Source organism: Mycteria americana, chromosome 12 (genome assembly GCF_035582795.1).
Source record: "Mycteria americana isolate JAX WOST 10 ecotype Jacksonville Zoo and Gardens chromosome 12, USCA_MyAme_1.0, whole genome shotgun sequence".
Taxonomy (NCBI): domain Eukaryota; kingdom Metazoa; phylum Chordata; class Aves; order Ciconiiformes; family Ciconiidae; genus Mycteria; species Mycteria americana.
The window spans coordinates 20,092,131-20,113,372 of NC_134376.1; the positions used below are offsets into that span (position 1 = coordinate 20,092,131).

General features: G+C 49.2%; 1 protein-coding gene across 4 annotated transcripts in view; it reads left to right on the top strand.

Annotated features, from left to right (window-relative positions):
- The window catches only part of ROGDI (rogdi atypical leucine zipper), a 78,017-nt gene that overhangs the window by 29,721 nt on the left and 27,054 nt on the right, over positions 1-21,242 (top strand). Inside the window, exon 13 of one of the 4 annotated variants that reach the window (XR_012777627.1) lies at positions 5,691-5,820. The exons of the other annotated variants lie outside the window; for them this stretch is intronic. The gene's annotated coding sequence lies outside the window, so the exon portion shown is untranslated. Of the gene's footprint in view, positions 1-5,690; positions 5,821-21,242 lie in introns of those variants that run through there. 4 annotated transcript variants of the gene reach the window in all.

The window sequence follows — 21,242 nt, forward strand, 5'->3', positions numbered from 1 at the left end:
GGGAGAGCCTTCAGCCTGCTCCACATGGGCCTTGCGCAGGGGTTTGTGCTCACATATTCCTGCATTGCATATTCACCCCAGGTTCTGCTGCTCTAATTTGTGAGGTCTTTCCATTGTTGTCAAGTGCCTTCTATTTCTGTTTTTTGGGCAAGAGCAGTTGATGAGATGGCTTGAGCACAGGATGAAGTAATTCTGTTAATGGAGAATACTCCCGAATGGAAAATATTTCTCATATGTCACAGCTGTTGGCATGAATTTATTACAATGCATCAGTCTATTAGACGGCACTAAACAATTTGTGTTTAAATATCCCTTGAAATATGTGCCTTTCTCTGGGAGGGCCCGATCCAGAATCCAGCCCAGCAAATTGGAGCCTATCCAATGGACTCCATTTGGATCTTTTTATTGATGCAGTAGCACAAGTTGGTGTGAGCTTTCAGGCAGTTGCAGCCCACAGAACAAATGGATCCCAGGACTGTTGGGCTGAGAAGGTTGTTTTGGCTCAGTCTTGCAGGGAGAGTTGTGTCTGGAGGCCCCAGCATGAGGAATGAACTTAACCATTGCTGGCTTTCCAAGAAGAGGCAGGTCCCATGTTAACCTGTGGCTACTGGAGATGAAGAGGAGCATGGGTGGGTTGAGATGGCATTATCCTTTGAGGAGGCTGGTGTCTTCTGTGCTCAGTCCCAGGTGGTGGCAGAAGAAATGGAAGATGTGGGACCAGCTTGCATGTGCTCATCTTGATGTTATTGAAGATGAAGTTAAAATCAGTGACTGGAGGGCAAAAAAATCTGTGACTCCAGCTCTAGTAGGAGCTCACAGTTCCCTCCCCGAGCTGCTCCCAGAGTTGTAAATCCTCACCTTGCTCTCCCAGTGCCAGGACTTGGCTTGCTCTGGTGCCTTTAGACTAACTCAGGGGGCTGCCTGCTGCAGTACGTCTGGCAGTAACATCCTGCTGTGAGGCACCCATGGGTGCTTATGGGCCTCTTGAGGGGCGGGAAGAAGGGCATGCTAGGTCCCTGGGGTGATGATGGGTGGGCTACGTGGGAAGGGACGGTGAGGAGAGAGGGACGCTGCAAGCTAAAACTGATGCAGGGCACACCTCTGCTAGCACTGAGGCAGGGCATTTTCCCTTTCACTGTGTGCCTGGTGCTCCCCCAAGCTGGCTTATAAAACAGAATAATTGCAATTGTAAAGTGCCCCCACTTCTAACAGCAGCAAGGACTGGCTGGCAGAGTCCTGTCCTCCCCACTGGTGTGTGGCAGAGCCCAAGGCCAGCCACCTCCTCGGCTGCAGAGCAAGAGTGGTGCTTGTGGCTGCTGCCTCTAGGGACCCCATGCCCAATGTGAGCAGCCCCCAGGCACTGAATCTAGCAGATCTCCCTCTCCGGACCCCTCTCTGGAGGGCCACCCCTTAGCAAATGAAGTCATCCCCCCTTTCTTTTTTGTGAGGACTGGTTGAAGATGGTGTGTGGATGGTGGCACTAGGGAGGGCGCAAACTGTCCTCAGAATAGGCTGGGTGATGAGGATCTGCATGCAAGTAACATAAAACAATGCTCTGGCCGAGCTGATTTCCTGCAAAACCCAGGTAGCTCCTGGGTGTGCTTGGCTACACAGTTGTTACAGACAGACCTAATGAATCCTGTCTCTTACTAAAGCCTTGCACTTTGTTTGTGACTTGAAGAATTATCTTCTCTACCAAGAGGAGAAAATTAGCTCTTCTCTTCTTTCCTGTGCTGGTTTTGGCTGGGATAGAGTTAATTTTCTTCATAGTAGCTAGTATGGGGCTATGTTTTGGATTTGTGCTGAAAACAGTGTTGATAACACCGGGATGTTTTAGTTACTGCTGAGCAGTGCTTACACAGAGTCAAGGCCTTTTCTTGCCTCTCACACCACCCCACACTGGGCACCAAAAAGGACTGTTGCGGTTTAACCCCAGCCAGCAACTAAGCACCACACAGCTCCCCCGTGGTGCAACTAAGCACCATGCCTCCTGTGTGGGATGGGGGAGAGAATCAGAAGAGTAAAAGTGAGAAAACTCGTGGATTGAGATAAAGACAGTTTAATAAGTAAAGCAAAAGTTGTGCACACAAGCAAAGCAAAACAAGGAGTTCATTTACTATTTCCCATCAGCAGGCAGGTGTTCAGCCATCTCCAGGAAAGCAGGGCTCTCTTGCTATACAGTTATTCCACCTTTGTACTCACTGCAGCCCCTCCATTCAACCATCCCAGAAGAAAGCTGGTAGCATACTATCTCTTGAGTGTATTATGTCTGCTCACAGGTCCCCCTCCAAGCCTGATGTTACATTCCCTCACCTTGGTTCAAGACTTGGCAATCTAGGAATGGTTTGACTATTTCCACTGATGCTTTCTGGCTACATGCGGTAAAAAAAAGATGTGACTAACACAGGATTATGTATATAGCAGTCATATAGAGCCTTGAGGCTAAACCCAACTCATACACTGAGTGCAGTTTTGTAAAGAAATTTTGTGTCCACCCAGAAAAGTCAAGCAGAATAACAACCCTGGTATCCCCAGCACAGCTTCTTTTTCCATTGACTGGAGCATTATTCATCCAAATGAAATTACTGCTCTCTGAAAGTTGAATGCTCTTGGTCAGCAGGGAAGGATGGACTTGCTGTAAGAGCAGCTGGAGCCATTTATTTCTGCCTGGATTGATACTCATTTCTCTGAAGGCATCTGGAAGTGTTGTGACTCCTGTCCTGAAGCACAGACTATGTTATTTTAATGCTAGGTCATGCTACAGGCTCCCTAATCACAGCATTTACATAAGTGATATATTGGGAGGGTAGAGAAACAGGCATTGGAGAATGCAGTCCAGCCCATGCAGAAGACAGGCTCCATGCTCAATGGAGATGTCTGCCTGCTCATGTCTTTATTGACCCAGCTGAAATCTCCAGGACTCACATCTCCTCCTTGACTGTGTTACCGTTGCGGTTATTAAGGGTGCAGCCAGGTCCCTGCACAAGCCACCCAGGTGATGTGTGTCTATACCAATATACTTGAATTAGTACTGCTCTCTGTCTGATGTTAGGAGAGAGTGGTATAATTAAGGTAATTACAAGCCATTCGGTATCAGTCAGGGAGAGTAAACTGTCTTTCACATGAGAAAAACACAGCGTGTTAGTCTGCCCCAACCATCACAACACAGAGCAAAACCAGAGATTTCCAGCCAGGCCAAGGAGAAAACCCTGGCAACAGTGCTGTGTGGGCTCTGTCCCCAGGACAACCAAAACTCGACCCCCAGGATCAGATGAGCTCCTAGCACTCCCCTCAGTGCAGGGTGACTCCTGGCTCTGCCATGGCTTGTTGCTGGGGCTGGGGTTGAAACGGGTGCTGTGGTCATCTGCCTGAGTGCCTGGGCAAATCCTGAGACATTACTGTTAACGTTGGATGACAATGAATTCATCCTGTCCAGCCAAATAGATCCAGATGACAAAGAAGCTTGGGAATATTGCTCACTCTCCTGCATGTCAGGAAGAAATGAGATCTGTCAAATTATTTACAAGTGTAAGACATCTGTAAATAACTTGACAAATGCAATTTCCTTCCCAGCACTCCTGGGTGCCAGAGCTGCCTTCGAGAAAGCTGCATACTGCAAAGCCTGTTGGTACCCCAGGGTGCAGTCTGCTATGGGGGGTGTCACTGAAGCAAAATTCGTGGAGACTACCCTTTAAAATCTGAATCTCCCAGCAGGCAAATCGGAGTTTCAGAGTGTTCCTGAAATAAAACTCAATAGCAACGGAGTTACTATTAAGTAGGCATCCTTTATTACAGCGCTGGGCAGCACTGGGGATCGCTCCACCGTAAGTGCTCCGACAAACAAGCAAGATCGCAGAGGTTATATGTTGCAAAATCATACATATTCATAAGATTAATTTATATAAACATGAGATTTCTTGGAACTCATTAATATATGTAAATGTCCCTGACGCATGCGTACTTAAGTCCTTGGGTGGTTGTTAGGGATCCTCTGATGGTCGTTGGAGGAAGTCAGTAGTCTTCATCACTCTGACCGCTGACTGAACTTTGTCTTTATGCATGCTCAGTCCATCTTTGTCTTGCTCATACCTTCCTTGCATATCCAAAACCAGCTGGTTCTTGTGTAGCTTCTCCTTATCAACCCTTTCCAGGGACACAGGGCCTGAAGAATTCCTTTTATCTATCTACAGTGCAACCATCTCAGCTAACCAAGGATTTAACACAGGCAAAGCATTCTTACTCTAATGATTATTATTGGGGGGGGGGGGGGGGGAGACCATATGTAGGTTTCCTTCAAATAAAGAATGCTCGTTAGCAGTTCTACTATCTAAGCTTCCTTACTTAAGGCCAACAATACTGGCAAGCGAGGCTAAATTATCTGCGAAAGGGAAACTAAAAGGAAACATATTTACAACATTTCTTTTTGTCTTTGGGGATTTTAGCTCTTTTCATCACGGTCCATTCACATCTCTCAAATTTACAGGACAACCTACTCTGTGATTTAAACTTTATTTCATGAGCTCATTAAGAAATATGGCAAACAAACACAACAAACAGGGGCTCAATCCCCTTTTGCCCAGACTAGTCTATCACATGAATTCACTTATTCACCATTCCAGTCATAACGTTCCATAACTTACAACCCACAACTCTTAATATTGTGCACCTATGAGCAAAACAAAAAGAATTATTTCCCTAGCCTATGGTGAGAGTGCTCATCCTTCCTCCTTGGTCACGATGTGAGTATCCCCCGTATCACACTGGGAAGCATGAAGGTCTCAGCAGTCCGGCTGCTGCTGGATCTGCTTCAAAAGCTTTTTGGGTAAGCTGATGTTTTATACCCTCCAGCTTGGAGGTTTGGTCTATACCATTTCCATAAGTTAGTGGATTCTGAGGAAACTGCCAGACAAAAGATAATGGCTGCAGGAGACAGCCAGCTGCAGGTGATCATGGCTGCATAATGGCCCTTTAGCTCTTTCTGGCCACCTGTCCTGCCTGTGTGGTACTCTCACATTGACCTAATGGTGCTGCTGCCACCATACATCAGGCCTTAGCATGAACTGAGTTAGCCAAAATCTAAGCAGGAGTTGAGTGAACAGTCACGGGGGGTGATTGCCAGGCATAGCCAGTGACTGCCTCTGCAGAGGACACCTACCTAGTCGTTAGGGCTTACCTGATGTGCTGCTGAGATGGATGACTGTGGGATGATGCCTGGGGCCAGGCATTCACCTCCCTCTGCTCCTGCTGTGTCTCAGATAGCAGGGCTCCTGGTGGCTCCTGCAGATGACAACACTTGTCCTGAGCTCATAGGTGGGCGCTGACCCTCACTGCAGCATAGGGAAGTAGCTGGGAAAGTAGCTGTTGTGCTTGACACGGGATGACCCTGGCATGCCTTGCAGTGAAAGGCTCATGGCTCTCAGGGCAGGATACATAGATGCTTCCAGATCCACTCTGAGCTCCTTCCCCTGCTACTGGCTTCCTCACAGCAATCTGTACCATCCTCCTTGGCTGGAGAGCAAGCCTCATCTCCCTTGAAGAGCTGTAAAACTCCCTGCGGGGGACAGGAATCTCCCAGAAATGAATGATGTGCTAAACAGTGCCAGATTCTCTCTTTTGTGGGCTCCCTGCCTGTTCCTGTTACTAGCACACCTTCCCAAACTGCTGAGTGCTGCCGTGGCCTTCCCTTCTAGGTCAGGAGGGAAGAACCACTATCTGCTTCTTAAATCGCTCCTACATCTCCATGTCAAGCAAACATACCCTGGGACTGAAAGAGGATTTCACTTGACCACTCTTTTGCTACTGCAGCTATGCTGGAGGGACCTTTGCTGATGCTGCCTCGTGTCACGTGCAGGCACCTCTGGTGCTTGGAGTAGCTGTTTGTGCATGTTGTGTTTGTGCATGTAGCATGTTGTGTTTTGGGGAGCCCCACCATTAGTTGCAGTTTGCCTCGCTGGAGTAGTGATTCAGGCACATCGAGTTATGCACAACTGTATTCTGTGTCTCCTTGTTGCCTGAACTGAAAGCATGCATGTGGATCCTCACCACCAGAGCCCTGCCCCAATGCACTGCTGTGTGGACGGACTCGTCCTAGTCATCTGCTGCCATGGGATTGAATGGTTGTGGCTGAGATTTGTCTGTTGAACCCTAAGGTGTTACCTGAAGGTTTCTCTTGGCAATATTGTGCTGTTTGTAGGGTTACTTTCTGTACTTTTAATTGAATATGTCTAGATAAAATGCAGTTGCTTTTTCCCACAATTTCATTTATTTCCTTTCAGTCTCTCTCTCTCCCCCCTGCCCACCCTTCCCTCCTCACCTTAAAAGACCTTGCCAGACTCTAACTCCTGGCTTTTTCTAGTGAATAGAAAGACATCTGCCATGGAGGGGGAGAGTGAGTCATGTTCTCCCCAGCACGGAGCAGGAGGGACTCCTGCATCTCAAAGGTCACTGGTGGAAGCTGCTTTGTGCCTGGTTTGTGGTACCCAGGTGGAAGTGAGTGGTGTACTTGTTTGAGCCCTGACCCTTTGTATCAGATGTAGAAAATTATCTTAACTGACCGCATGAGCCAAGGACAGCACCCATATGTGAACAGGCAGATGCTGTGGCATTGTAGGAAAAGTGTGTGAGATGCCTGTTTGATGGGTATCATTAAAAACTCATGTCAGGGTGGAGAGAGACAGAACAAGCAAAAGTCTAAAAAAAATCTGATATGTGAGGGAAGATTGATTGAACCAGGATTCTTCTGCTTCTGTCCTCCTTATTCTCTTGAGACTGAAGTCTTCATATATGGCAGTCATTGCTGCAGTGCAGAGGTGATATCTTTTCTCCACCTGCAGTCAGTGAGATGAAGTCCATGGGCTTCAAGTTACTGAGGGACAGATTAGGCACTAAAAAAATATTGTGATGGAAAAGCTGGAGGAGCTCTTTGCAGGAAGGTTTGAAGAACAACTGTCAGTGACACAGGCACATGGGGCCTCTCCACAGTTTTGTTCCCCATGGTTCTGGCTGCAGCTCATGTACACTAAGCCAGCTACCCCTGATAATCAATACAAATGAGGAAGCCGGTCAAGCCCTGTTATAACCAGCTTGTTTGTGCTTTCCCCTGGTGTTGCATTAAGAGTTAGTGTCATGTAGGAGTCTGAGGAGTGGCTGGAGGGGGGGAACCCTCCCATTGAGTCACAAGGTTCAGACAGGACGCCCTTGCTTTCTAAACTCCTTCTCAGAGAGGAGTCTACGTGCGGCCAAGTCCAGTCCTAGTCTCAGACTTGGTCAACAGTTATTTTCTAAGGACTGTATATGCAGCTATTCATCAGAGTAAAGGTGACAGCGTTAATTTAAACACACTGCACCCCCAGTCTAGTCGTGTTGCATGAACTCACGGCCACATTAATAAAGAGTGCAGTTTATTAGAGCAACAGATACACAGATTCTTTGGATTACCGGTGATAAATTTACTGTCTGCAAAGCACGTGCAAATACCAAGAGTATGAGTGACACTGCCAGCTATAAATGCGTTAAAGATGATAAAGCAACTCTAGAGAGATTTCTAAGTTTCCCGGGGAGGCACTTGGTATAACCAAGTGTTTGAATCTTACCCAAAGGCGTCCCGATGGGGGGGAAGAGAGGTTCAGCCCATTGACTGATCCCAGAGGTCAGAGTGTTACACGATGGTGTCTTCCCTAACATTCTCTTTCTCTTAAGCCATTTTATACTATCTTTCACCTTTTGGGTGGAGCTTGAGTGACTCTAGTCATACATCTTTGTTTAGGATTGGTGTAAAGTTTTCTCGCTTCGCTTTTAAAGGTATAGGCTAGGAAAAATTCAGAGCGCAAGCTCGGTGAGGGGTGGTCGCACCTTGGAGGCGGGTAGCTTTTGGGATGGAGGTGTGTTTTGGTATTATAATGATTTTATAATGAGCAAAGTTCATCAAAGGACAGCATTTTGTCAGAAACATGACAGACTTGGCCCAGGATAGCAAATGTGCAGCTTGCTGGTCACACACAATACCTTTGAGTTCCCATTTAATTGCAGAGTCTGGCCGTGGCGTCTCCACACTGCTCCACCCTCCGAACAGTACCTTTGTAGAGTCAGGACACCACGCTCCCCTGGCGTCACCAACGTCTAAGGTTACAGGCCTAGGGAACTTCCATGGAATGGCCTTGCATGTCAGCTGCATTCCACCCGGGAATCTTCTTCAATGCTGTACCTTACCTAAAAGTGTGAATATAAGTTTAATTTCTAAGTCACCTCGAGCTATTATCCCACACCTGGGGCATCATGTGCAGGTGTTCCCCTTCATGCCAGGCCTTAGCTGGCACTTCCCCATGGCTTCAGGCAGGCGTCTAGTTTGATTTCTATCAGAATTCCCAAAATAGAGGTGCTTCTTGGAGCTCTGTTCACTTCAGATGATTGCCTGATCTTGCCCTCTGTCATCTTTAGAAAGAAAAACAAAAATAAGTGAAAACCAGTCAGAGCAAACAGCCAAACATAAAATGACTCATGGCCTGTACAGAGTGTTCTCCACCATTAGGAACAGCCTTTTAAATCTCAGAGCTTGTTACTCTCCTGATTTATTCTCTTCCTAACCAATTTCTGTCCCTTTTTGTCTCTAATGGGTATTAACATGTTTTTCCATTTTCTTCATCTGAATGTGCTGATGATTGAGTTACTGCAGTTCAAGAAAGTGTGAATTGAGCTGAGCGTTCAAGACAGGCGGTAGGAGACCATTAGCACGCACCACTGACTTTTGTACAGATCCTATGTTAATATGGTCACCTTTCTGCATGTCCTTTTCTGGTGGGAACTGAACTGGGATTGTGAACAAACTCAGTTCTTTGGGAGATGAATTGTCTCGTAGACTACTTGTGCGATGGAAAGATAATTCTCCCTCTGCTAATGTGGGAATGATACAGGAGAACCAAACACAGGAATAAAGCATGGTCTAAAACCCACTGAAAGGCAGTGATCTCTCCTGGTGGTGAGGCACTCAGGTCAGACCTTGAAGCGCCGCCCTGGGAGCAGAGAGTCAAGTCTGAGACCTGCTGATTTGGTTTGATCTCTCAAATAGAGAGACATTCAGGCAAAGAGAGAGCTGATGAAGGTATTGCAGGCTGTGGAAGCTGCCCTTGGCTGGGGAGCCCTGGCCGGAGGTGGCAGAGGCTGTGCTGGGCAGGTTTTGCAGAACTAAGAGGCTGTTTCTCTGTAATTTAAGATTGCTGGTCTTCTGACCCAACTAGCTTTGGCACAGAGGCACTTTGAGGAGGGATTTTATTCTAGGAGAAAAACCTCTCTGCTGATAAAAGTAAAGTCCCTCAGACCTCCCCTACCCCTGTGTATCTTCCATTCCTTAAAAAAACTTACTGAATGACCAGAAAACAAATAGAAAATAACTTCATAGTTGGTAAAACCAAGAGGAATCTGCACAGGAATGAGCACAAGTATGCACAGATACACCCAGCCACAGACAGACTAGCACAGATAGGAGGGGGCACCTTTGTTGGCACCCTCAAATCCTGATTTATAATCTTGATTTTAGAGCTCAATGCTTGGAACACCCCTTTCACAGCTCTGCCTGTCCTATTTGCTGGCTACTCCGACCTGAGGTTTGCTAGTCTTCCCCCGCCGTGCTCAGGACAGGTCTCTGCAGTTGCTGGCACCCGGACCCCTGGGACCTGCAGCCTCATGTGGGGTTGGCCCATAGCTGGCACCCAGACGCAGCCCCATGTGGAGCTCGCTGGTGGTCCATGTGCCTGAGCTTATAATGGGGACCTCACTTGAGCATGTGACTGTGCTCTGGAGAGAGGTACTTTGGGCCACATGGGTTGGCAGGGCAATCTTTGCATGGGATGCCCCGAGGAAGGAGACATCCCCTTGCTCTTTCTGGGTCAGTGTCTGATTTGGTTCTAATTGCTGAGCCAACAGGTAAGTGCTTGCTTACTGGTAATCAAGCCTGGTCATTATGGAGCTTGCCTTACTACAATTGCTCCATACATGAGGATTGAATTTGGGGGTGCTGTGTAAAATAGGTGATTGCACAGCTATGGCACCAATCCTGATGACAGAAAGTTCACCTGCTGCCCCTCCACGTTGCTGTTGGGCCCTGGCCCCCATTTGAACGTCCCTTCCCCAGCACAGAGGAGCTGAAGCAGCTGGTTTTCTCCAGGGAGGGCAGGTACAGCAACAATAGAGGAATGGCAGCCACTCAATACGTACAAAGCCACCTGTCAGCCCAGCATTAAGCCTTTGTAATAGGAGCTATAGATGTAGCTACAGAATGCCTGTGGATTTTCACCCCTGATGAAAATCTTTGCATTTGGGCTTAATTGCTTGTGTGGTTCCTGTTAGCAAGACAGCAGAACCTTGCCAGTCATGCACCCAAGGGACCTGGAGCAGCTCTTTCTTGTCATCTCCAGAGCTTCCTGAGAGAGCTGTGTGTGACCAAGGGATATGGGAAACTAGGTCTGCTGTCCCCCCAAGCCAAACACCAAGGGGCGGCCTGTGCTGTCTTGTAGACATGTGTGGGAGGTAGGGCTTAACTGCTTCTCTTCAGTGAGAGCTTTCAAGTGCTCTGGCTGGGCCCAGCTTGCAGTAAGCACAATTGCTTTATTTATTATAGCAGCTGATGCAGAAGGACATCCAAGCCAGAGCATGTGCCTCTGCTTCTCACTGTAGCCCCCTGCCCTCCGTCTGCCATCCTGGCTCAGCACCATTACCAGGGTTGGGGCGCCAGGGCTGTTTTCAGCCCCTCTAGACCATGCATGTGGCAGACATGTCAGTACCTGGCAGCAGTTCTGGAGGGGAGCCCAGCCTAGGTATGGTGAGCTCCTGAAATCCCTGCATGTGCCCCTTTCTGACTGCTGCATCTGCCAGCAGAGATTTTTATGCAAGGGGCAATGTGGCTAGTTGCATGGGATAATGCACTTCTGTGACTGGGTCTTCTCCGAAGAGTGAGTGTGACTGCAGCTGAGCTGGGATCTATACAGGGAGTGAAGGTTTTCTGCTAGCTTTTGGGTTTGGGAGAGAGGCAATTATCTACCTTCTGCAAAACAAACTAAATCCAGTTTTCTTTTTGTGGGAACAAATCCACAGTTACTTTAGATTGAACTCTTCCATCCAAATCACATTTGAAATTCCTCTCCTGGTCTGGGTGCACCAGGACCTCTTTCATGTGCTGCAAGCTGAATTTTCAGTCAGTTTGGGGAGATTCTTGAGAGCATTTCTGTGTTTAAAAAGAATTAGGTACTATTTCATGAAGCGTCTTCTCCATCTTGCTGTGATCTCTTTCTGAAATGCTCTCTTTTGATTTTTGCAAACAAATGTGGATTTCTATTTTGAGAGGAAAAGCTTTTCCTCTATTTGAGCAGATGCAGACACAGGTTAACTGTCTGTGTGCATTGTAAGTAGGGGGCTGCTTTCTTCCCAGCCATGGTTGATACCCCAGGTCCCAACTTTATCCATCCCACTCTGTCTCCTCCCATCAACTCCCAGGTAACTTCCAGCACTAGCTTGACAACAAAGTGTCTGAAATTGCCATTAGCAATTGAACTCAGTGTGTGCTCCTCAGGGTTGATGCAGATAACAGCCTTAGGTGAATGAGATCTAGGGACACAATGTTCCCCTTTGGGGATGGGGTGAAGGAGTGAATCCCACAGGAGAACAAGTCCAGATGAACTCCTTGGAAAATCTGCAGTCACCTTCCTCCAGAGAGCAAGAAGTCTAAAATGCAGCTACCACTCAGCATCTGTCTTTCCTGTACTGCTGTCTATGCCTGGAGCTCACCAGCAGGGCTAATGAGCAATGATAGATGCATCCCAGTTTGATATCTTCTTGTCTGGTGGCTCCTGCACAGATTTTTTTTTTTCCCCCCAGGAGAAGAGTTCTGGTGAGAAAGCTCTAGCAGTAACTAGAGCTTTGCTAAAGGCCATGGCTATCAATCTGATTCAAGCAGAGAAAAATCAAACCTGGTTCCTTAATGATGAAGATGAGACAGAGGAGGTGTTTCCTGATGGGATGGAGCAGCTGGAGGCTGTGTGGTTAGCTGCAGAACTGTGGTTCGCTACAGAACTTCAGTAACACTAATGAAAGGTGGAATGCAGAGGGACTGCGCTGGAGTTGTCTCCTGGAAAACTCATACATGTTCATGACCTCAGAGCTTGAACTAGAAACAGCAGTCCTTGGTGATCAGCCAAAGGAGAGGTTGCCTGCTGTGCGTGAGTTACACTGGTCTCAAAGCAAGCACCACAAGGTGATACCACATAAAATGCCTATCAGGACCCCTCAAGAGCCCCCATCTCCTGCCAAGGCCCTTTACAGTCAATCAGACTGGAAAGAGGCAGCTGCTTAAAATGGAAGGGGAAGATCCTGTTTCATCAGCAAGGGCTCAGTGGGACTAAAGAACCAGCCTCATGCAGCATCTGGTTCCCCTTCTCCTGACCCCAAGGTTTCCTCTGCCTGGTTTGCTCCTGAGCCAGGTCTGGTGGTGCTGATGCATCAGGCATGGTATGACTGGCGGAGGTGTGAGTTGTAAACTTTGGAGTTGCTACTGCTTTTCTGTTGTTTTATGAGTATTGACTAAGTATTTCTGGGCTGGGGGGAGCTCTCTGTCACTAATTACAGCTGCCTTGCAGGGGCGCCAGGGGATTCTTTCCCTAGCAGGAACCAAACCAATAAGTAGTTTGTTTATGGCACTCACCATTGGGTGAATTTACTACAGCAGCCAAGAGCAAATCCTGACAGTCCTGTATCAGTTTCAAACAGGCTGGAAATTGCTCTCCAGCTTGTTAAGACCAACTCTTTTGTGAATGAAGGAGAGTAAATCACTGTTCATCCCCTTTGCCTTACCAGAGGGGCCTCAAAAGGCTGCCCTGATGGTGGAAGAGCGGAGAAGGATAGAGGAGTAACGTGCTCTTCACAAAGGACAGAAGAAAGTAAGACCATGTACCAGCGGCAGGGGTTTCAGCATGCATATCTGAGAAGCTTCTTTATGAATCAGGATGGGGACTTGCCAGAAGCACCTGTGAGAAGGCACTCCATTGCTCTGTCCTGCACCCATGCTTGCTGGGCAAGTTGCTGCCCTGGATACCCTGCTCTGCCAGCCAGACTCTTGCTGCCTGGCTCTGGTTGGAGCATACGGTCTTTGGGACAGGGACCACCTCTGCTATGGGTTCCTACAGCATTGTGCATGTACAGTGAGGGACCGTACCTGGGATTTCCGAGCTGTCCTGCAATGGAGCTGGTAGCAATGCTGGACAAGTGGCAGGGCTTTGCCAGTGGGACTGGGAAGGTGTGCAGAGAATGTAGCAGGCTGGTTTTGAGGCCCAGACATGTTTTGCTCTGTACAGGTCCCAGTCCTAGAGCTGGAAGGAAGGTATGCATTAGCCCGGTGTTTGCCCAACTCTACAAGATTGGGATCATCTGTTGGAAAGGTAGGGTAGCCCCTGACTTATTGAGGAGAGTTGGTTGGATTATATTGAGTACAGCAAGGAAGAGGTGGTAAGTTATTCCCGGTTTTGACTGCCTAGGTGCTAGCCTCTGGTGTGCAAGTGTCTTGCGGCAGTGTATGAGGCAGATTTTGGCCTCATGAAGCTTGGGCGTTGTGAGTTACCATCAGTCACAATGAGAAATATGTTTCTTAGATCAAGTGTTCCTTGGCTGCTCAGTCAGCTGGAGTGGCTTTTGGTCGAGAGCCTCTGGGTAAGGATGAAGGGGAAAGCAAATAAAGCAGATATTGTTGTGGGAGTCTACTGTCGACCACCCAGCTAGGACTACTGTCTTGTCCCACTCGGTGGGTTGCGAGATGGGTGAATCTTTTCGATTCCCTGACGGTTTGTGTACCAACAAAGGCCGATCTCCGCTCGGCAGAGCCCCAGGCTGGTAGAGTCATGACAATGACTCAGAGGAACAGTCAGACTAGCAACTTTATTAACTAGCAAACTACAAGCTTAACGAACTAGCAAGCTCAGCGAACGAACAGAGGCAATTTGGCAATGGAGCTATTTTCCGGGCAACCCATCACAATTCATCCAGAACTCATATGTCCAGATATATATATATAGTGGAAGAGTAGAGGAAAAGAGAAGTGAGAAAAGGAAAAGAGAAGAGAGGAGGATAAAGAAAAGGAAAGGTATCACCACCCTTGGATCCCGTGATGACAATGATAGACGTGGCAATCCTCCAGTGATGGGTGCGCGCCGTTCCCTCGGGAAGGTGTCTCTTTATACTCTAATCCCTGCCTCAGGTCACACCCCTGGAGGACTTATGTTGTTCTGGTCCTCAAAAGTTTGCAGGCGCTGGGGGAGGGGGGAAGGTTGCAAGGAGTTTCATTCCAAGTTTCAGGTGGTTGTAGGCCCATTCCTTAGATAAAACTCTGTGTGACCTCTGGCTGTAGATGGTAACTGTGCATCCTCCGATGCGCTCTTCTCATCCCGTGCTAGCCGACTTGCTGCACCTTCTCTCGATACGATGTTTGAGACAGTACCTCCTTCAGTGTCTCACAAGACAATACCTCTTTTAGTCTCTCCTCCAAAAAGCTCTCCCCATCCCATGCTAGCCGACTTGCCGTCACCCTGCAAATCGCGCCTCATCTCTCCACAATGTTTGAGACATTAACTCTTTCAGTCTCTCACAACTACGACACCGATGAATTATTCTATGAGGAATTAAGGGATATCTCTAGTTCAACTGCCCTTGGTCTTATGGATGATTTTAACTTCCCATACATCCACTGGGAATATCGTACAGCGGACACAAACAGGTCCAGGAAATTTCTGAAGCACATTGTCACATCCCACCTGTGGAGAGCCGGGGGGTAAAATCATGACGCCAAATATGTCACGTTAAGGATGGGAGTCTGGTGTGTGGCTAAGGGAGAAGAGGTGGCCCTCCCGTTGAGTCGTGAGGTTCAGAAAGGACCCCCTTGCTTTCTAAACTCCTTCTCAGAGAGGAGTCTACGTGTGGCTGGATCCAGTCTTAGCCTCAGACTTGGTCAACGGTTTATGTCTAAGGGTTATGAGGATGGTAAGGGTAGCCACACAGCAGAGACAGTGTCTGCCCGCACGATCCCTCTCAGCCCCACTTGGGAGTGACTCAGATTCAAAATGCCCTCGGTATGGATTAAGGTGAAATGACACTCAAGGTCTGTAAACAAACATCAACTTTACTAAGAATGAGAAACTCCTATATGAACAATATTCTATAACTGTTGGTTATCTCACGATTATATCTGCCTGAGCTGTGCGGCTTTGCTGAAAGTAAGGTAGGCCTTTTGTCAACAAACCCCAAGAGAAAAGGGGGAGAGAAAGATAAAGAGGGAAAGAGAGAAAGAGATTGAGGTAGCAATATCACCAGTCCTGGATCCAGCGTTGGTCCTGCCAACGGGGGTGTTTGGTGTAGAAGAAAAAAGCCCCGAGCCCCTGTGTGTGCCCCTATTTATTGGCCCCAGCCCTGGGCTTCTGGAATCTTCTCTCTGTCCAGCCTCAGGAGTGGTTGAGACATCTGCCAAGCCAAGAGAAGTGACACTGGGCCACTCCTTATAGCTTCCATTATGTCTCTCGGGGCTTGTCCCTTACACACGCTGAAGATAACTTCTTGGTGCAGGTACTGAGGGAGCTGACTAGGAAAGGTGCCCTCCTAGATTTGTAGTTTGTAAACAGAGAGGGACTTGTGGGCGAAGTGGTGATTGGTGGCTGACTTGGTCACAGTGACCACAAAGTAGCTGGGTTTCAAACAGTTGGTGACAGGAGAAAAACTGCCAGCAAAATTTTGACCCTGGATATGGGAAGAGCTGACTTTGGGCTGCTGAAGGAGCTAGTTAGTAAGGTCCCCTGGGAATCTGCTTTAGAAGGTATTGGGGTCCATGAATGCTGGTCACTTTTTAAGAGCCATCTCTTAAGAGCGCAGGAGCAGGCAATTCCAAAGTGTTGGAAGTCATGCAAGTGGGGCAGAAGGCCGGCTTGGCTGAGCAGGGATCTTCTTCTTAGGTGGAAAAGGAAAGTGTATGGACATTGGAAGCAAGGACAGGCGACACAGGAGGCCTACAGGGATGCTGTTTGCCACTGTAGGGAGAAAATTTGTGCGGCCAAACCTTGACAAGAGTTCAAGCCAGCCAGCACTGAAGGACAACAAAAAGGGCTTTTTAAAATATGTTAACAGCAAAAGGAGGATCACAGAATCACAGAATCGTATAGGTTGGAAAAGACCTTTAAGATCATCGAGTCCAACCGTAAACCTAACACTACCAAGACCACCACTACACCATGTCCCTAAGCACCTCATCCAAACGTCCTTTAAATACCTCCAGGGATGGTGAATCAACCACTTCCCTGGGCAGCCTGTTCCAATGCTTGACAACCCTTTCAGTGAAGTAAAATTTCCTAATATCCAGTCTAAACCTCCCCTGGTGCAACTTGAGGCCATTTCCTCTGGTCCTATCACTTGTTACCTGGGAGAAGAGACCAACCCCACCTCTCTACAACCTCCATTCAGGTAGTTGTAGAGAGCGATAAGGTCTCCCCTCAGCCTCCTTTTCTCCAGGCTGAACAACCCCAGGTCCCTCAGCCGCTCCTCACAGGACTTGTGCTCCAGACCCTTCACCAGCTTCGTTGCCCTTCTCTGGACACGCTCCAGCCCCTCACTGTCTCTCTTGTAGTGAGGGGCCCAACACTGAACACAGTATTCGAGGTGCCGCCTCACCAGTGCTGAGTACAGGGGGACGATCACTTCCCTAGTCCTGCTGGCCATACTATTTCTGATACAAGCCAGGATGCCATTGGCTTTCTTGGCCACCTGGGCACACTGCTGGCTCATATTCAGGCAGCTGTCAACCAACACCCCCAGGTCCTTTTCCACCAGGCAGCTTTCCAGCCACTCTTCCCCAAGCCTGTAGCATTGCATGGGGTTGTTGTGGCCCAAGTGCAGGACCCGGCACTGAGCCTTGTTGGATCTCCTACAGTTGGCCTCGGCCCATCGATCCAGCCTGTCCAGATCCCTCTGCAGAGCCTTCCGACCCTCAAGCAGATCAACACTCCCACACAACTTGGTGTCATCTGCAAACTTACTGAGGGTGCACTCGATCCCTTCGTCCAGATCATTGGTAAAGATATTAAACAGAACTGTCCACAACACAGAGCCCTGGGGAACACCGCTTGTGACCGGCCGCCAACTGGAGTAAACTCCATTCACCACCACTCTTTGGGCCCGGCCCTCGAGCCAGTTCTTTACCCAGCAAAGAGTACACCCGTCAAAGCCATGAGCAGCCAGTTTCACCAGGAGAATGCTGTGGGAAACCGTGTCAAAGACTACTGAAGTCTAGATAGACAACATCCACAGCCTTCCCCTCATCCATTAGGTGGCTTCCCTTGTCATAGAAGGAGATCAGGTTGGTCAAGCAGGACCTGCCTTTCCTAACCCCATGCTGGCTGGGCTTGATCCCTTGGTTATCCTCTACATGCCGTGTGATGGCACTCAGGATGATCTGCTCCATCAGCTTCCCCGGTACCGAGGTCAGGCTGACAGGCCTGTAGTTCCCTGGGTCCTCCTTCTGGCCCTTCTTGAAGATGGGCGTTACATTTGCTAATCTCCAGTCAACTGGGACCTCCCCAGTTAGCCAGGACTGCTGGTAAATGATGGAAAGGGGCTTGGTGAGCACATCTGCCAGTTCCTTCAGTACTCTTGGGTGGATCTCATCAGGCCCCATAGACTTGTGAATGTCTAAGTGGTGTAGCAGGTCACTCACCATTTCCCCCTGGATTATGGGGGCTCCTATTGCCTCAGTATCTCCTAGCTCAACTCTGCACAACTTCAACTGTGCCCCAGTGTACCCTGCACATCTCAGAGACACAGGCCGAGTGCCCTCGCTGGCACCCGCTCCCTCTAACCGTGGCACGTTGTCCCTCAGCTTCCCTTGGGCAAGCCTGATATTATTGCCCTCCCCCTTTGAGTTTAGTTTAAAGCTCTGTTGATGAGCCCTGCAAGTTCCTGAGCAAAGATTCTATTTCCCCTTTAAGAAAGATTAATCCCATCAGACGCCAGCAAACCTGGTGCTGTGTAGGCCATCCCGTTATCGAAACAACCAAAACTGTGGCCATGACACCAGCCGTGGAGCCATGAGTTAATAGATTGGGTACCTCTGTTCCTTCTAGTGTTGCTGCCCCCAACTGGAAGGAGAGAGGAGAAAATAACCTGTGCTCTGGAGTCCCTTACTAGCCGTCCCAAGGCCCTGAAGTCTCTTTTTATTGCCCTAGGACTTCATGTTGCAGCTTCATCGCCCCCCACATGGAAGAGCAGTAGAGGGTAATAGTCCGAGGGCCGTACCAGGCTAGGGAGTATCCTCGTGATATCCTGCACCCGGGCCCCAGGGAGGCAGCAGACTTCCCTAAGAGGAGGGTCTGTCTGGCATATTGAACCCTCGGTACTCCTTAGAAGGGAGTCACCCACAACTATAACCCGTCTTCTCTTCCTTGTGGAGGTGGTGTTGATACAAGAGGTACACTTTTCTGACCTAGGCGACACCTCTGGCATAGATGGACCCTCATCCTCATCCTCCATTTCCTGGCCTTCCACCTCCAGGGCCTCATACGTGTTGTACAGAGGCACCTGGGGAGGTGAGGCGGGCAAGGAGGGCGTTCGCCTGCCGCCATGAGCGTGGACTCGCCTCCATTCACTCTCCTCCTTTGAGCTGCTGCCTTCAGCCTGGTGCAGGGGGGGATAGAGGATCCCCATGATCGTGGGTTCTTACTGGTGGCTGCTGCTGCTCCTGTTCCTGTCTCAGGGGGGACAGAGCATGGCACCACCAGTCGATCTCTTTCTCAGCCTCCCTGATGCTCCTTAACCTTTCTACCTCCTCCCATAGCTCTGCCACCATGCAGAGCAAATCATCCACCTGGTCGCACCTCACATAGCTGTCCTCACGGCTGCCATCCGTGCCCTGGCACTCCCTGCAGCCTGAGACCTGGACGGCTGCATGTTTTCGTCAGAGCTCCGTCTGGGTAGCCACGTCCACTCTGGCGAGCACAGAAGGCATTGCTTTTTGATGAGTGAATACCATAGCTGAGTTTCTTCTGAAAGGATGAGGGCTACTGAATGAACGCACCTCTTGAGCTGGTAGGGTGACTTCGCCTTCCCTGCATGCCCTGCCTGCGCAAACTGCCACACAAACTGCCATGCCACGCCCTTCTGATGCGCCACGCCCTGTTTGCCCGTCCTGGTCGCCGTGCTCCTGGTCACTCGCGCTCCCTGGGGGCTGCTCTTGCACGGGAATTGCCGCCCTCACTCTTGTCCCTGCCCATGCTGAGTCAGAGCCAGGCCCTCGTCAGGAGCTCCCTCCTTCCTGCTCGGGGGCCAGGGCGTGGCTGCAGTAGCCCTCTCTGTCCGTGCCATTTTTTCTCCCTTCCCTGCACGGTTTTGCTGCAGTTTAGCCAATTCAGCAATGGTCCCCTGATGTGGTCCTCTGTTCCAGAGCCCCTCGCCTCAGAGGCTTTGCTGAAATGGTGATAACTGATGTTATCTAATGGCGATAACTAACGTTATCAGAGATAACATTAGTCCGTTACTTGATAAGGTTGGTCACCTCACAAATAGGGACATAGACAAAGTGGAGATGTTTAATGCCATCTTTCCCTCTATCTTTAACATCAACGATGGGCCCTGGGACCCCCGGAGCCCTGTGTTGGAAGACTGTGACTGGGGGGGGAGGATGATAAACTCCCAGCCGACCCTGAACTTGAGACTTGCTACTCCAGTTGGATGTGCATAAATCTATGGAGCCTGATGGGATTTATCACCGGGTGCTGAAAGAGCTGGCTGATGTCATCACAGGACCTCTCTCTGTTATTTTTCAACGGTCTTGGGAGTCTGGAGAGGTCCCAGTTGACTGGAAGCTGGCAAATGTCCCAATTTTCAAGAAGGGTAAGAAGGAAGACCCTGGTAATTACAGGCCTGTCAGTCTCACTTCAGTGCCTGGTAAAATTATGGAGAAGGCTATTCTGGGAGTTACTGAAGAAGAAACAATGCATTCATTGGTCATAGCCAGCACGGGTTCACAAGAGGGGAAAGTCCTGCTTAACCAGCTTGATTTCCTTTTGTGACAAGGTCAGCCATCTAGTTGACCAAGGGAAGCCAATAGATGTGGTGGTTTTGGATTTTAGCAAAGCTTTTGATACTGTCTCTCCCAGTATCCTTCTGGATAAACTGTCCAGCACACTGCTAGACAAGTCCATCGTACGTTGGGTAAGCAACTGGCTGATGGGTGGGGCTCAAAGAGTTAATGCAAATGGGGTTACATCAGGCTGGCGACCAGTCACCAGTGGGGTTCCCCACGGTTCAATTTTAGGGCCAGTGCTCTTTAATGTTTTTATAAATGATCTGGACGCAGGAATCGAATGTACATTAAGTAAGTTTGCTGACAATACTAAACTAGGAGGAGCTGTGGACTTCCGCGAGGGTAGAGAGGCCTTACAGAGAGCTCTGGATAGGCTAGAGAGCTGGGCAATCACCAAGCATATGAAATTTAACAAGAGCAAGTGCTGGATTCTCCACCTGGGACGGGGTAATCCTGGTTATACGTACAAACTGGGGGACGAGAGGCTGGAGAGCAGCCCTGCAGAAAGAGATCTGGGGGTTTGGTTGATGGCAAGTTGAATATGAGTCAACGGTGTGCCCTGGCGGCCAAAAGGGCCAACCGTGTCCTGGGGTGCATCGAGCACACCATAGCTAGCCAGTTGAGGGAGGTTATTGTCCCACTCTACAGTGCACTGGTGCGGCCCCACCTCGAGTACCATGTGCAGTTTTGGGTGCCTCAATACAAGAAGGACATCCAACTATGAGTGTGTCCAGAGGAGGGCGACCAGGATGGTGACAGGCCTCGAGGGCAAGACTTATGAGAAGTGGCTGAGGTCACATGGCTTGTTCAGCTTGGAGAACAGAAGGCTGAGGGGTGACCCCATCGCTGAGGGGTGACCTCATTGCAGTCTACAACTTCCTCAAGGGGGGCAGTGGAGGGGGAGGTGCTGATCTCCTCTCTCTGGTGACCAGCGATAGGACACGAGGAAATGGAATGAAGCTGTGTCAGGGGAAGTTCAGACTGGACGTTAGGAAAAGGTTCTTCACTGAGAGGGTGGTCAGTCCCTGGAACAGGCTTCCCAGGGAAGTGGTCACAGCACCAAGCCTTTCAGAGTTCAAGGAGCATATGGATGACACGCTTAGTCATATGTTTTACTTTTAGGTAGTCCTACGAGGAGCAGGGAGTTGGA